Here is a 14,821-nt window from a genome sequence, read left to right on the forward strand (position 1 = left end):
GTTTCTCATAATGTACTCTGCATATAAGCTAAATAAACAGGGTGACAATATACAGCCTTGACATACTCCTTTTCCTATTTGGAACCAGTCTGTTGTTCCATGTCCAGTTCTAACTGTTGCTTCCTGACCTGCATACAAATTTATCAAGAGGCAGGTCAGGGGGTCTGGTATTCCCATCTCTTTCAGAATTTTCCACAGTTTCTTGTGATCCACACAGTCAAAGGCTTTGGCACAGTCAATAAAGCAGAAATAGATGTTTTTCTGGAACTCTCTTGCTTTTTCCATGATCCAGCGGATGTTGGCAATTTGATCTCTGGTTCCTTTGCCTTTTCTAAAACTAGCTTGAACAACTGGAAGTTTGTGGTTCATGTATTGCTGAAGCCTGGCTTGGAGAATTTTGAGCATTACTTTACTAGCGTGTGAGATGAGTGCAATTGTGTGGTAGTTTGAGCATTCTTCGGCATTGCCTTTCTTTGGGATTGGAATAAAAACTGACCTTTTCCAGTCCTGTGGCCACTGCTGAGTTTTCCAAATTTGCTGGCATATTGAGTGCAGCACTTCCACAGCATCATCTTTCAGAATTTGAAATAGCTCCACTGGAATTCCATCACCTTCACTAGCTTTGTTCGTAGTCGTGCTTTCTAAGGCCCACTTGACTTCACATCCCAGGATGTTTGGCTCTAGGTCAGTGATCACATCATCATGATTATCTGGGTCGTGAAGATCTTTTTTGTACAGTTCTTCTGTGTATTCCTGCCACCTCTTCTTAATATCTTCTGCTTCTGTTAGGTCCATACCATTTCTGTCCTTTATCGAGCTCATCTTTGCATGAAATGTTCCCTTGTTATCTGTTGTTTTCTTGAAGAGATCTCTAGTCTTTCCCATTCTGTTGTTTTCCTCTATTTCTTTGCATTGATTGCTGAGGAAGGCTTTCTTATCTCTCCTTGCTACTCTTTGGAACTCTGCATTCAGATGCTTATATCTTTCTTTTCTCCTTTGCTTTTTGCTTCTCTTCTTTTCACAGCTATCTGTAAGGCCTCCCCAGACAGCCATTTTGCTTTTTTGCATTTCTTTTCCACAGGGATGGTCTTGATCCCTGTCTCCTGTACAATGTCACAAACCTCCATCCATAGTTCATCAGGCACTCTATCTATCAGATCTAGGCCCTTAAATCTATTTCTCACTTCTACTGTATAATCATAAGGGATTTGATTTAGGTCATACCTGAATGGTCTAGTGGTTTTCCCTACTTTCTTCAATTTAAGTCTGAATTTGGTAATAAGGAGTTCATGGTCTGAGCCACAGTCAGCTCCTGGTCTTGTTTTTGTTGACTGTATATATATATGTGTGTGCTCAGTTGTGTCAGACTCTGCAACCCCATGGGCTATAGTCCACCAGGCTCCTCTGTCCATGGGATTTTTCGGGCAAGAATGCTGGAGTGCATTGCTATTTCCTTGTCCAGAGGATCTTCCTGACCTAGGGATCAAAACTGCATCTCATGGGATGCCTGCTGATGCAGGATTCTTTACCACTGCAGCCACCTGGGAAGCCCAATATATATTATGTATAATTGTGTATTATATATATATATATATATATATGCATATATATGTATATATATATAATGATTTATTTTGTTTGTTGTATATCCCTCTTCACAATGACAGTGATTTTTAAGAAAAAAAATTTCCTGAGTTTTGTATGCCCATTGCACCTACAGCAGTGCTTGGAACATAGTAGATGCATAGTAAATATTGTTGAACAAATAAAGTTCCCTCCCCAGCCTCTCCTTTTCTTTCTTAGGCTCAGATTTGATGAGCCAGTCATTGCAGGGGGTTTGGGATTACTTTGAAAGCAACCAGGTTCATCTCTGGAGCTGGAGGTGGGATTAGTTTTCCACGAAGAACTTGGCTGCACGCACACCTGAACAAAAATTGTTCTGTCAGGAAGGAAAATAAGGGAAGGGGTGTTGGCTGAACATCCACAAATGTCAGTACAGCTAGTTCTAGACCTTTCTGAGACCTCAATGTGGACTCCTGTGCACTCCCTGCCTCCTGTCAAAGGGTTTTCTACTGACCCAGCAGGATTTAAAGACCTTCCCTCTGGAATGTTGAGAAGGGATGAAGCGGGGTGGGGGGACTGTGGCGGTAAGAAAAGTTACTTCAGAGAAGCAATGAAAAACACCACTGACAAGCCACAAGACAATCTGCAAAATGAGAAAATCACATACACACCCCAGATTGCAAAACCAGAAGTGCTAATGGCAATGCCTAACAGGACTTTTCTTGAATGACAATCCAATTTTTCCATTGTGGCAGAGAGACCCACTGAAAAATAGAAACTCCCCAGCCCAGACTTCTAGGTGCTGAGGTTTGTGATAAGAAGTTGCAAGAAGCCCATTTCTGCCTGGAAGTGTCCACAGTGCTCAACAAGGATCTCTGGTCTACAGGGCCCGAGTCTGCCTCAAGGGCCCATGAGCTCATGGCAAGCTCCAGTAACAGCAGCAGCTAAGAACACTTTGTTCTTGCTCAGAGAGAGGATCTTAAGCTAAGCTCAGATGGGGAGTGGCCTCATTTGGCACCTGAGAGTGTACAGGTATTTGTGCTCTTTGGTTTGGCAGCAGGTTAGCCAACACCTGCTGTGTGGTAGACTTGATTCTAGGCACTGAGGATACACAGTGGTCTCTACAAAGGCAGCCAGGGTGCTCTTAAAAAAAATGAAAACCAAATCCAATAACACTTAGAATAACCCCCCAATTCTGTACATACCTCGCACCCACCTCACCAGCTTGGATGATTGCTGTACTCTAGTCACCCTGGGACTTGCCTGGTGGCTCAGATGGTAAAGCATCTGCTTACAGTGCAGGAGACCTGGGTTTGATCCCCGGGTCAGGAAGATCCTCTGGAGAAGGAAATGACAACCCACTCCAGTACTCTTGCCTGGAAAATCCCATGGACAGAGGAGCGTAGTAGGCTACAGTCCATGGGGTCGCAAAGAGTCGGACACAACTGAGTGACTTCACTTCACTTCAGTCACCCTGGCAGCCTTCTTTCTGGTTCTCTCATACTCCAAGCTTCTTCCTGCCACAGGTCTTCTGCACATGCTTGTCCTCTCCTGGAGCACTCCTCCCTGTGGCCTGACTCCTCCCCATGGCTGACTTCTCATGATTCAGATCTGACTCAATACTGTGCTTTTGAAGACACCTTCCTTGCCTGTCTAAGGATGCATCATCACACACCAGAGGTGGCATTAAACTTTTCTAACCCCAGGGATGGCACAATCACTGGTTAATCCAAACAGATGTTAGCCATGCACCACTGGGACAGCTTCATCTTTGCAGACTGGCTGAACACCACCAGATCATGTGCCACACATGGCCCCTATCAATGTATTTCCTTCAGAGTATCTATCACTCTCTGACATTGTCATGGTTTTCTTTTCAACTTTTGCTCCCCTACTTTTCTTCTTCTTAATTGCATGTCTTAGCCATGTCAAGAGTTTTTCCGTTTTATTCCTTGTGCCTTAGGGCATTGACACTGCTTAGTTCAGGTCTGGCATAAAGAAAGTGCTGCATTAAAATCCAGAATTGTGAAATGAAAGACCAAAACACCAGTCATCAGGCGGTTTACATGCTGGGAGCTGGTATTAATGGTGGCAACATTATAGAGGTGTGCATACCACTGAATGGCTTTAGAATTTCAAATTAGGAAACCAGAATTTCTTTGGAATTTGAAGTAACTCTAAATTGGGGGATAGAATGATGATGTTACTGTGGGTGCACGAGGTGGCAATCTGCACAGGTTCTGGGGAGAAACATCAGGAGCAAAGGCTGGATACAGCCATGGATACAGCCATGAATACAGGGGTCCCACTGGACTGACAACGACATATGAAGACACTCATGTCTCTGCAGTGCTGGCCCTTTTGTAGAGCCTGGTGCAAACTCGCATGCATTTGGCTCTTGATTGGTCAAATGCTTTATTTAATTATCTTACCTACCTAGAATGTGGCTCAGTTGGTAAAGAATTCGCCTGCAATGTAGGAGACCCTGGTTCGACTCCTGGGTTGAAAAGATCCCCTGCAGAAGGGATAGGGTACCCACTCCAATATTCTTGGGCTTCCCTGGTGGCTCAGATGGTAAAGAATATGCCTGCAATGTGGGAGACCTGGGTTCAATCCCTGGGTTCGATGGCAACCTACTCCAGTATTCTTCTCTGGAGAATCCCCATGGACAGAGGAGCCTGGTGGGCTACAGTCCATGGAGTTGCAAAGAGTAGGACACGACTGAGCAACTAAGCACAGCACTTAGAATGTCTCATTTAATTCTCCACAGTACCTTTGTGAGATAGGTGGGTGAAATCAAGTTCATCTTGCAGACTAAGAAATGGAAACTCAGTGAGATTGAATGACATGCCCAAGGTCACAGAGACAAAACCTAAGCCTGGTCTCTCCTCTGTACCCCAGTGAAAGCTTCTACTACTGGGGCCATGTGTCTCCTGCCTTGTGTCCCCCTGTGCCCCCTGGACCTTGCTGTGGAAAAGACTCAGGTGAGATTTCCTATCTTCACAGACTCAGTAAAGGAAGTGGACACAGCCACGGAACCTCCTCCTGGCAGTATATGTCAAGATCGCGGCTCTGCCAAGCTCTCTCTGAATGACCTTGCGCAGATCTCCTCCCCTTGCAAGCCTCAGCCTCCTCATCTGTAAAATGAAGGGCTTAGATAATGGCCTTAAGTATCTTCCCAGCTTTGATGTAGGATTCTGTGATGTCAAAAAGAAGAGATATTGTATTATTGTGAATTGAAAAATAATTATCTTTTATGCTCCACATGTAACTTTCTACTTCTCAGGCTACCTATTATATAGTGTCAACATTGCCTCATCTATCAGACACTGTTGTAATAAAGATGCAATTTGTGGCTGCAATTTCCATTTTATGGCAATATCTGATTTACACGAGGTATTTTTAAAGCATGTCACTTGTAACGTGTGTACCTGCCAGGAGCCTGCTCTCCCGTAATGACTTTCCAGCGAGGTCAGAGAAAGTGCCCAGATTTAGGTAAACACACATCAGGCAAATTTTCAACACTAAAGTCTCCCTCTCATGTTGGGGAGGAATGTTGCATCCCCCTAGGGGATGATGACAACTCTCCCATATTCAGACACAAAAGTCCCTGGCTTGGTGGGTAGAGATTACTGGAACTTTTCTGACAGATGCTCTCAAATTCTGATTGGGGGAGAGAGGAGTTGTTCAGAGGCCTGTGTGTACAGTAGGTGGGGGATCTTAGAGGTCAGTTTGCCAATAATCGGTCAGCTGAGAATTCACTCAATGACCAGTTTGCCGTGTCCAATTGATTATTTTGATACAAAATTTAAGGCAAATATTGGAAGCGCAGAAGCAGTATGAGAGGCAGGAATATCTAGGGAAAAACAATTCTAACTTGGTGAATTTTTATGTTTATTAGTCTTTAAAAAAAAATTCTAGGTTATTTTGCAAGTTAGCTTTTGACTGACTGACTTGTGGAAAATTGGTCTGTTTCCGCAAGGTCAGTCCAGTCAGTTGGAGGTCTGCAACTTTAACCTTCTGAGGCTGCAGAGGCAGATTTTAAGACCACTTAGTCCATTTATCTGAAGCCAGGGAGAGCATCCCTGAGCCAGCTCAAACCACGGAAAAGAGAGAGTGATAATAAGTCCAGTTGTATGTGATGGGTCTAAGTCTTGCCTTGCGCACCTTGAGTGAAAAGGATTTTGAGGAATCTTTCTCTTTAATTCTGGCAGGAATTTAGTGGCCTTTGAAGCAGAGCCAAGTAGGCATGAGCTTCTGGGAAACCTGATCCTCTTACAAGCCTCTGAAGCCCTTTCAGCCAGCCCTCAAACACTGCTGCTCCCATATTATGCTGTGGGATTTTTGAAAAATGAAACTCCTATCATTGTTCATGCAACAATGATGAAAGCACCCAGAGGCCAGGAAAGACAAGGGAAGTGAGCATATCTTTGTATAAGGCATCTGCTGACCCAGCCTCTGAGGTCCAGTTAAACAACTTGACACGGTGACTGCAACTTGGTTAAGCAACTTGACATGGAGAAAGGTTGCTTGAGAAGGGGGTGAACTTATGTCCCAGAGACCTAGCCACTAGTTCAGAATCCTCCCAAAGGTCACTTAGCTGGTGAGGATTTTCTCTTGAACCTTGTCTGGCCTGTGTGGTTTACCCTTGATAAGGACTCAATTCTGAAGCCTACAGCTCAAGTCTGCAAGGCCCAACCTCTTTGCTCTAGCTCCAGGGCCAACACAGTGCCAGGAAAGGAGGAGAGGCTCAATAAACACTCATGAATGGATGGTGGCCTTGAAGAGCAGGCAGCCAACACGAGGCTTCCTTTCCTCCTCCTCCTCCTGCCTGCTTTGTCACAATTGAGGGCTTTCTCAGAGCAGGTGCAGATCACAGGGAATGACAAAACGGGATTCATCATTCCTGAAATGTAGCCTATTTCTGGATGGTGGCGTTGTCCTTCATGCTTTTGAAAATGCCACTCTCTTAGCCTGGAATTCCCGTTCCTCCTTTTCCATTAACTTGTCTGACCTTCTCATTCAATACCCAGCTCAGATGTCACTTTCTTGGGAAAACTTTCCCAGTTCTACCAGGCGTGGATTACTTGTAACTATAACTGGGCACATCATCTCTCCACTATAAAATCTTCAAAGATAGTTACTTCATCCTTATTCTTATTTATTCACTCACTTGTTTAGAGACAGCATAGTATAATGTTTAAGAGCGTGAGCGATGGATTTAGAGACAGCATGGATTTAAAGGCTAGCTGTGACACTTACTGGTTATGTAATTTACAGTGAGTGACTTATCCTCTTTAAATCCTATTTCTTATATGTAAGAAAGACACAACAGTACTATTCATCTTCTAGGGTTGTTGAAAAAATTAAGTGCATATATTATTTCTTGGGTACTTATTACATGCTGATAATAGTAATTATTATGATTATTTATTCAACAAACATTTATTGTACAAATACTGGGTGCCTGATATTCTTCTAGGTGCCACTTACAAGATCTAACCAGATGTTTAGTACAGAGTTTGGGCTCAGCTAATGTTCACTGAATGAATAAAGACTGAACAAGTCATTTATATTTAGTTTTTAAATCTGTGTATTAGTCGGGCAGGCTGGATAATGGTATGTAATAAACACCACCATCATCCCAAATCTTAGTAGCTTAATTGAACAAATTGTTCCTTTTATACATTCAGTGTGGGCTGGCTGAGATGATCTGTTCATCAGGGGTCAGAAAACCAGGCTGACCATGGTCCCATCTCAACAGATGCTTCTATGATCTCTGTAGCAGAAGGAAGAGAACGATGGGTTCTCTCTCAGAGGTTCCACTTGAAAGCAGCACACGTCATCTCTGCTTGCATTGTCTTGGCTAGAGCAAGTAACAAGGCCCTGCATGACTTTAAAGGGCAGAGAGAATTGCAGTTGCAGTCCTACCCTTTGCCCCAAAGGAGAAGAATCAGAATATTTGTGAATATCCTTCAGGACTATCATAGGCTGGAAGCTGATGGTACAGTCTTCTCACTAACACACAGCCATCTTTGGCTTACAAAGAACCCCCAGTTCAAGGTCAGTATCAGTAGTTACCCCCAAGCTTCCAGTTTAGAATTAAATTTTCAAATTAGGTCTTTCTTTCTTCTCACTTCCCCGTTCAATTATATTTTAAGCAGATGGGTGATCCTGTCAGCTTTAAAACAACAGAGAAAAAAAACCCAAATGTATGTAAAACATCCCACCATCCAATTAAATTTCTCTGCCACTCCAAGATTTGGGCTGTGCTGCTGATTTATACTTAGAAAAAATAAAAGCAGAAGCTCAAATTCAAGAAACTTGCAACATGTTTTCATGTTGTTCTCCATGGCTGATGTGTAAATGAAAAGAATGTTTTTATTTCCCCCATGTCAAACACCTTTATTTCTGTTGCTTGATGGCTTGGAACGGGATTCTGTTTCAAGACAATTAAAAGCAGCTTCTAAAAGCAAACCCAGTGAAGCAGACCAACTGGAAGATGTACATGGAGGGTTAAGTGGGACAAATCTTAATCAAGTACTTATGGATCTTTGAAGAACCTTGGCCAAGCCTCTGGGCTCAGCCTGAGGCTCCAAAAGTAACTCCTCTGGGCTTGGCCTGAGGCCCCAAAAGACCTTCATTGCAACCCTACAGATCCCCCCATCCCTGCCCAGATCAAATGAGGCTGCATTAGCTGTTTCTGTGTAATAACATCTCCTGAGAGTCAGGAATCCAGGAGTGGCTTAATTGAGTTGTTCTGGCTAAGGATCTCTTGTGAGACAGTGGTCAAGTTGTCTGTTGGGGCTGCCACCATCTGAATCCTGGGCTGGGCTGGAGGATCTTTCCATGCATGTGGTTGTTGAATGACCTCAGTTGTTAGACAGAGGCTTCAGTTCTGTGCTGTGTGCTCCTTTCCACAGAACCATTAATGATGTATTTGCTGGCATCCTCAAGTGATCTGATAGATGATAGATAGATAGACCCCTCAAGATGCAGTCATGTGCTCAGCTGCAGTCCTGTCTGACTCTTTGCAACCCCATGGACTGTAGCCATCTGTCCATAGGATTCTCCAGGCAAGAATACTGGAGTGGGTAGCTGTTCCCTTCTCCAGTGGATCCTCCCAACCCAGGGATCAAACCTGTGTCTCCTATATTGACAGGAAGATTCTTTACCACTGAGTCACCAGGGAAGTTCAATATGGAGTCATAGTCATCACCTACTTTTGCAAAAGACATATTTCACTTCTCCTATGTTCTGTTGGTCACATAGACTGACTCAGGTATAGTTTAGGGCGAGAACACACAAGGATATGAATATCAGGAGGTGGGGATCATTAGGAATTAATTTGGAGGCTGGTTACCACATGAGGGATGCCCGTGCATGCACGCACATATGCACACACTCATGCACACACACAGACACATATTTAACCAGTAAATAAGAGAACAAACTTTATATACTATGGCCAAGACCTGGGGTAGGTAATTTTCATCGATTATCTCAGTCCTCACAATAACTCTGTAAGGTAAGTGCTCTTATAATGCTCATCTTCTTGATGAGAATGACAAAACTGTATTTCTAAGAGGTTAAGTAGCTAAATGTTGTCTGGTAGGAGGTGGCAGAGCCAAGGCACAAAATGAAGTCTGTCTGATGCAAAACACTTCCTGGAGCCATGTGACTACTGGGTAAGGTGAGGATGGCACAGTGTGGTCTTGACAGTGGTCTCTGAAATTAACTCCCCTGGCCTCAACTCTAGATACTGCTACTCACCATGTGTGTCGCCTTAAGCGAGTTACCTGACCTCTCTTAGCCTCTACATTCTCATCTGTAAGATGGGGATGTATTTGATGATATCCACTGCATTCAACTGTGTGGAGATTAGGTCGGGTAACAGCTGTGCACCACCAGCTATGAGGCGAGTATTCAGTAGGTCCTGGGGGTCATGGTTATGAGCTCTGGGCTCTGCCCCCCAAACTAGATTAAATCCTTTCTCTCCATTTTACTTCAGATTTCTCAAGGAGTGAAGGCCATAGATTATATGTCCCAGATCACTTCCAATTCATAGTTCATGAAACTTTTTTAACATAGTATTTATCTGAATATTGGAGTTGTGCTAAGCAGTGTGAAACTAAAATATTCTCTAATTACGGTATACTGAGCCGTTGAGGTTTTCTTGACTTTAGCTGGAATTTAATGAAAATGGGTGGTAATTTTCTCTTTGATATTCTGTATTCGAAGTATCAAAAGATGGCCTTGAGGTGGAGGGGAAAGCATGCCAGGCTGAGGACTCTGCTCCCGGAGGACTTTGACTGGCTGTGTGACCTCAGAGAAAGCTCTTGACCTCTCTGTTCTTATGCATGTTCTTTATTCCAGATGAGGGCAAAACCCCTGTTTTGCTTTATGATCAAATGAATTTGGGACACACAATAAAAATGAAGCGCATTTTCAGTAATGAAACTCCTAAGGGGACGCTGAATCCAAGAGGCTTTGGAGGATGGTTTCTTGTGTCCTTCTGGGGCCTGTGAGCACACAGGGGCAGAAGGGCCAGGCCAATTACCTTCTAGAGAAAAATAGCAGTTTGGAAATTTTGAGGACCTTTTAACACATCTTTTTCTAAAGGATTTCTCAAGGCGGAGGTATAAAGGTGTCCAAGGCAGTGACAAAAGAACCTTACATTGTTTTTAACCTCTGGGGGCAGAAATGCTGGCTCTCTTGGACTGAATTTTGTCTACTCAGTAGAGAGAAGAAACCAAGGGGAAGCAGAAGAAGGGGAGGGAAGGAAAATGAAGTGTGTGCATGTGTGTGTGTATGTGTGTGTGTGTGTGTGTGTGTACGTGTGTGTGTGTGTTGTGTGCATGTGTGTATTTTCCCTCCTTTTGTTCACCCCTCCAGGTCAGGCGGTTTGGAATCAGCTCTTACATTGGCCACTTTGACCACTCTTGCTACATGGATGTTGCAGGTGCTGTCTCCAACCAGTGACTCCAGGCTGTCTCTGCTTCTGCCGCTATCCGATTAGCACTTTGTTATCCATACCAATACTGTGGGTCAATGCCACACTTACGTATATATTTTCATACTTTTCCTATCATTGTTCTAAATGGGCTTCCCTGGTGGCTCAGTAGTAAAGAATCCACCTGCAATGCAGGAGATGCAATAGATGCAGGTTTGATCCCTGAGTCAGGAAGATCCCCTGAAGGAGGAAATGGCAACCCACTCCAGTATTCTTGCTGGGAAAATCCCATGGACAGAGGAGCCTGGTGGGCTACAGTCCATAGGGTCACCAAGAGTTAGACACGACTGAACACACATATGCGTCATTTTTCTATATTTCTCTATTTGGTTCCGAGGGTAGTTTGATGAGCTAAACACAGCAAGCACTGTCTTAACTAGGTATACAGTTTCATGCCATTTTAAAATTCCTCTCACAGATTTTAAAAAATAGTTTATACTAATTGGAGGATAATTACTTTATAATATTGTAATGGTTTCTGTCATACATTGACATGAATCAGCCACGGGTGCACATGTGTCCCCCCATCCTGAACCCCTCTCCCGTCTCCTTCCCCACTCTAACCCTCTGGGTTGTCCCAGAGCACCAGCTTTGAGTGCCCTGCTTCATGCATCAAACTTGCCCTGGTCATCTATTTCACATATGGTAATATACATTTCAATGCTATTCTCTCAAATTGTCCTACCCTCACCTTTCCCCACCTAGCCCCAAAATCTATTCTTTATATCTGTGTCTCTTTTGCTGCCTTGAATATAGGATCATCATTACTGTCTTTCTAAATTCCATATATATATGTTGATATACTGTATTGGTGTTTCTTTTTCTGGCTTACTTCACTTTGTACACTAGGCTCCAGTTTCATCCACTTCATTAGAACTGACTCAAATGCATTCTTTTTTATAGCTGAGTAATATTCCATTGTGTATATGTACCACAACTTCCTTATCCATTCATCTGCCCCTGGACATCTAGGTTGCTTCCATGTCCTGGCTATTATAAACAGTGTTGCAATGAACATTGGGGTACATGTGTGTCTTTCAATTCTTGTTTCCTCGATGTGTATGTACACCAGCAGGATTGCTGGGTCATATGGCACTTCTATTTCCAGTTTCTATTGAGGTATCATCTCACACTGGTCAGAATGGTCACCATCAAAAAGTCTACAAACAATAAATGCTGGAGAGGATGTGGAGAAAAGGGAACCCTCTTACACCCTTGGTGGGAATGCAAACTGGTACAACCAATATGGAGAACACTGAGGAGATTCCTCTCACAGATTTTTAACTAAAATTTTTATTAAGATAATTGTAGATTCCCAACAATTGTAAATAGTACAGAGGGACTCTGTGTACACTTTACCCAATTTCTCCCAATGATAAGCATTTTCCAAAACTATTGTACAATATCAGCCAGGATATTGAATCTCTTGCGATTTCTAAGAGAATTTTTAAAATGTGCTCTCAAGAAGGTGAGGGGGACAGAGTATGTGTTCCCCACCCTTGGGCTCTGCTGGCACTGTTCTTATGGAGTAACATGATGGTGACTCAGCTCTGCTGCAGGGTCCTGGATGGCCTCCCTGGGACTCAGTTTCCTCATCTGTAAAATGAGGGGGTGGGATGAGAAGTTCTCCAAAGTTTCTTCTATTTCTACCACGGTGTGATTTTACACATGGCTCGGGACAGTCCTGGGGCCACACTGCATTTCCTCCATGGACTCTTCCCCACATGCCTGGGCCCTGTGATTGGATGTCACAGACACCTGCTCCTGGAATCTAGGGCTGTGTGTGTGATTGGCTTTCCAGGTCTAAGGAGACCTTTCCATTCCATCTGTGGATGGTCCAGGTTTGGGGGCCAGACCCCAGCCAGCCAATGAGCGTGCATTGTGGGATGTTTGTTGGGACAATGAGGGTGCTTAGGGATAGGATGGAGACTTGGAGCTTGAGGCAGTCAGCTTACCCCCATGAAGGAAGCGTTTATTCAGAACTGGGTTGGAACAGAGCAAAGTGGAGCTGATGGATGCAGAGAGAGGGCGGAGCACAACCCGAGTCCAGAAGTGTCCTGAAATACTGAAGGTCACATAGCCATTGTGGAGCCTCACTTTGCCCATTCAACCCAGGTGAGTAAGGGTTATCTTCAGGAAGAGGAACCATCTACTAACTTCATGCACCTGGTTCTGTGGGGTGGGGGGCTCTGAAAGAAGGCTGGATTAGAGGGAAGAGAGTTTGCACCACCGCAAGCTTGGAATTAATCAGGAACCAGAGGGTATTTCCTTCTCTCTGAGGATCTGGGAGGAGGTTACAGGCGTGGTCTCATTGGTTTTCAGCTGTAATCGAGGGAAGTCACTGTGATACACACGTGGTTTCCCCATTCCTGGGAGGAATCAAGTTACAGTGGATCCTGGGCTGCTCCTGCCTGCTCCCACGGCCCATTACAAGGTACTGAGCTCATCTGATGCTTCAAGTCATGTTTGGTGGTGTCTCCTCTTAAGCATTGTGTAGGGTGACTCAGATCTCATCTCTGAGCCATTCATCAGGGAGACAGTGATTTATTGAGATGGGACAAGAAGGTGATAACTCCAGCTGCTGGTCCAGGCCTCATTAACACCAAGCCTCTTAGAGTTCAGCTCTAAGCACAGGTGGGTAGAGGTCATGGCCAAGGGGTTCTCTCGCCTCCTGCTCCACCCTCTGGCGTCTTCCGGAAAGTCTTAGCACTCACTCTGGTGGGAGTGGTATCCTCAGAGCAGAGGGTTTCAGCTAGGGATGTCAAATAGTTTCACCTGGAAAAGCTTAACTCTGTCCAGCCATCTGTCCACTGCCTCTTCTCATCTCTATTTATTTAAATAGATAATGTGAGCCTAAAGGGAAACAATTAAAAAAATGAAGCTTCCTCATCTGTAAAATAAACATAATAATAACACCTACTGTAGAGAGTTGTTATGATAATTAAATGAATTACTGTATGTCAAGTGCTCAGCACAGCGCTGGTTCTTATTATAAATATAACTCTTATACTTCCATCCCTAACCACCCAATTCCCTTCCCATTACAGGTTCTAGAGATCATCTCTATATAAAGATATAAGTGTATATAAACCCGGCTTCCCTGCAGGCTCAGTGGTAAGGAAACTGCCTGCCAATGCAGGAGATGTGGGTTTGATCCCTGGGTTAGGAAGATTCCCTCGAGAAGGAAATGACAACCTTCTCCAGTATTCGTGCCTGGGAAATCCCATGGATAGAGGAGCCTGGTAGGCTACAGTCCATGGAGTCACAAAGAGTAGGACATTTCTTAGTGACTAAACAACAACCACACACACACACACACACACACACACACACACACACACACACACATTCCTCAAGGTGATAACACTGGAGCAATTTCTCAGAACTCGTTTCCAGTCCCCTGCTCTGGCCAGACCACAGGAGTTTCTAGTGCCAGCCTGGGTTGGGAAACTCAGGCTTGGAAGCCAAAGAAGATTCTGGGGAACATCAGGAAATCAGAGTGTGGAGCCACTAAGGGAAGAAGCAAACAACCATGTTTCCACAAGTGCCTAAGCCAGGAGGACTGCCTGGAGGAGGGCCATGGTGAATGAAATATGCTCAATGTAGCTGTGAAAGTCACAATCAAAATAAGAGTAACAGAATTGGGGGACACTGGTTAGGGCTTATCGTGTTACCTCAGCACTCTGGTTAGAGTCCCAGGCTCAGGACAGATGGCACTATGTTCCACTTCCCTGGTGGCTCAGATGGTAAAGCGTCTGCCTACAATGCGGGAGACCCAGGTTCAATCCCTGGGTTGGGAAGATCTCCTGGAGAAGGAAATGGCAACCCACTCCAGTATTCTTTCCTGGAAAATCCCATGGATGGAGCCTGGTAGGCTACAGTCCATGGGGTTGCAAAGAGTCGGACACGACTGAGCGACTTCACTCTCACTCTCTCTCTCTCCACAGCCCTGAGAGCAGCAAAATGGCCAGCAAACTCCTTCCCCAGGACTTACTAAGATGTGGTAGAAATGCTTCTGCTGCCTCCACTGCCATGCTCCCCTCCCAGGTGTGAAGACAGGTCTGGGGAATCTCTAGGATTCCTGACTGATTAGTTCAATGGGGGTGACACATCAATTTATTTTCCCTCTTTCCTGGGTTGGGGGGTGGTCTCACCTGGGTGCAACGCTAAGCAAACTCTCTCTCTCTTTCTCTTTCGAGACAAGCATCGCACTCATAGGCAGGACTCTGGCTGAGCTGATGAAAC

The 14,821-nt window shown here is 44.4% G+C and overlaps 1 non-coding gene across 1 annotated transcript; it reads left to right on the forward strand.

Moving 5' to 3' along the window:
* Positions 1-14,304: 14,304 nt before the first annotated feature.
* On the forward strand, positions 14,305-14,376 carry TRNAC-ACA (transfer RNA cysteine (anticodon ACA)). The gene has a single exon. It is a non-coding gene; the product is annotated as a tRNA-Cys (tRNA).
* Positions 14,377-14,821: the final 445 nt, after the last annotated feature.

This window comes from Bos taurus, chromosome 18 (assembly GCF_002263795.3).
Source record: "Bos taurus isolate L1 Dominette 01449 registration number 42190680 breed Hereford chromosome 18, ARS-UCD2.0, whole genome shotgun sequence".
Lineage (NCBI taxonomy): Eukaryota > Metazoa > Chordata > Mammalia > Artiodactyla > Bovidae > Bos > Bos taurus.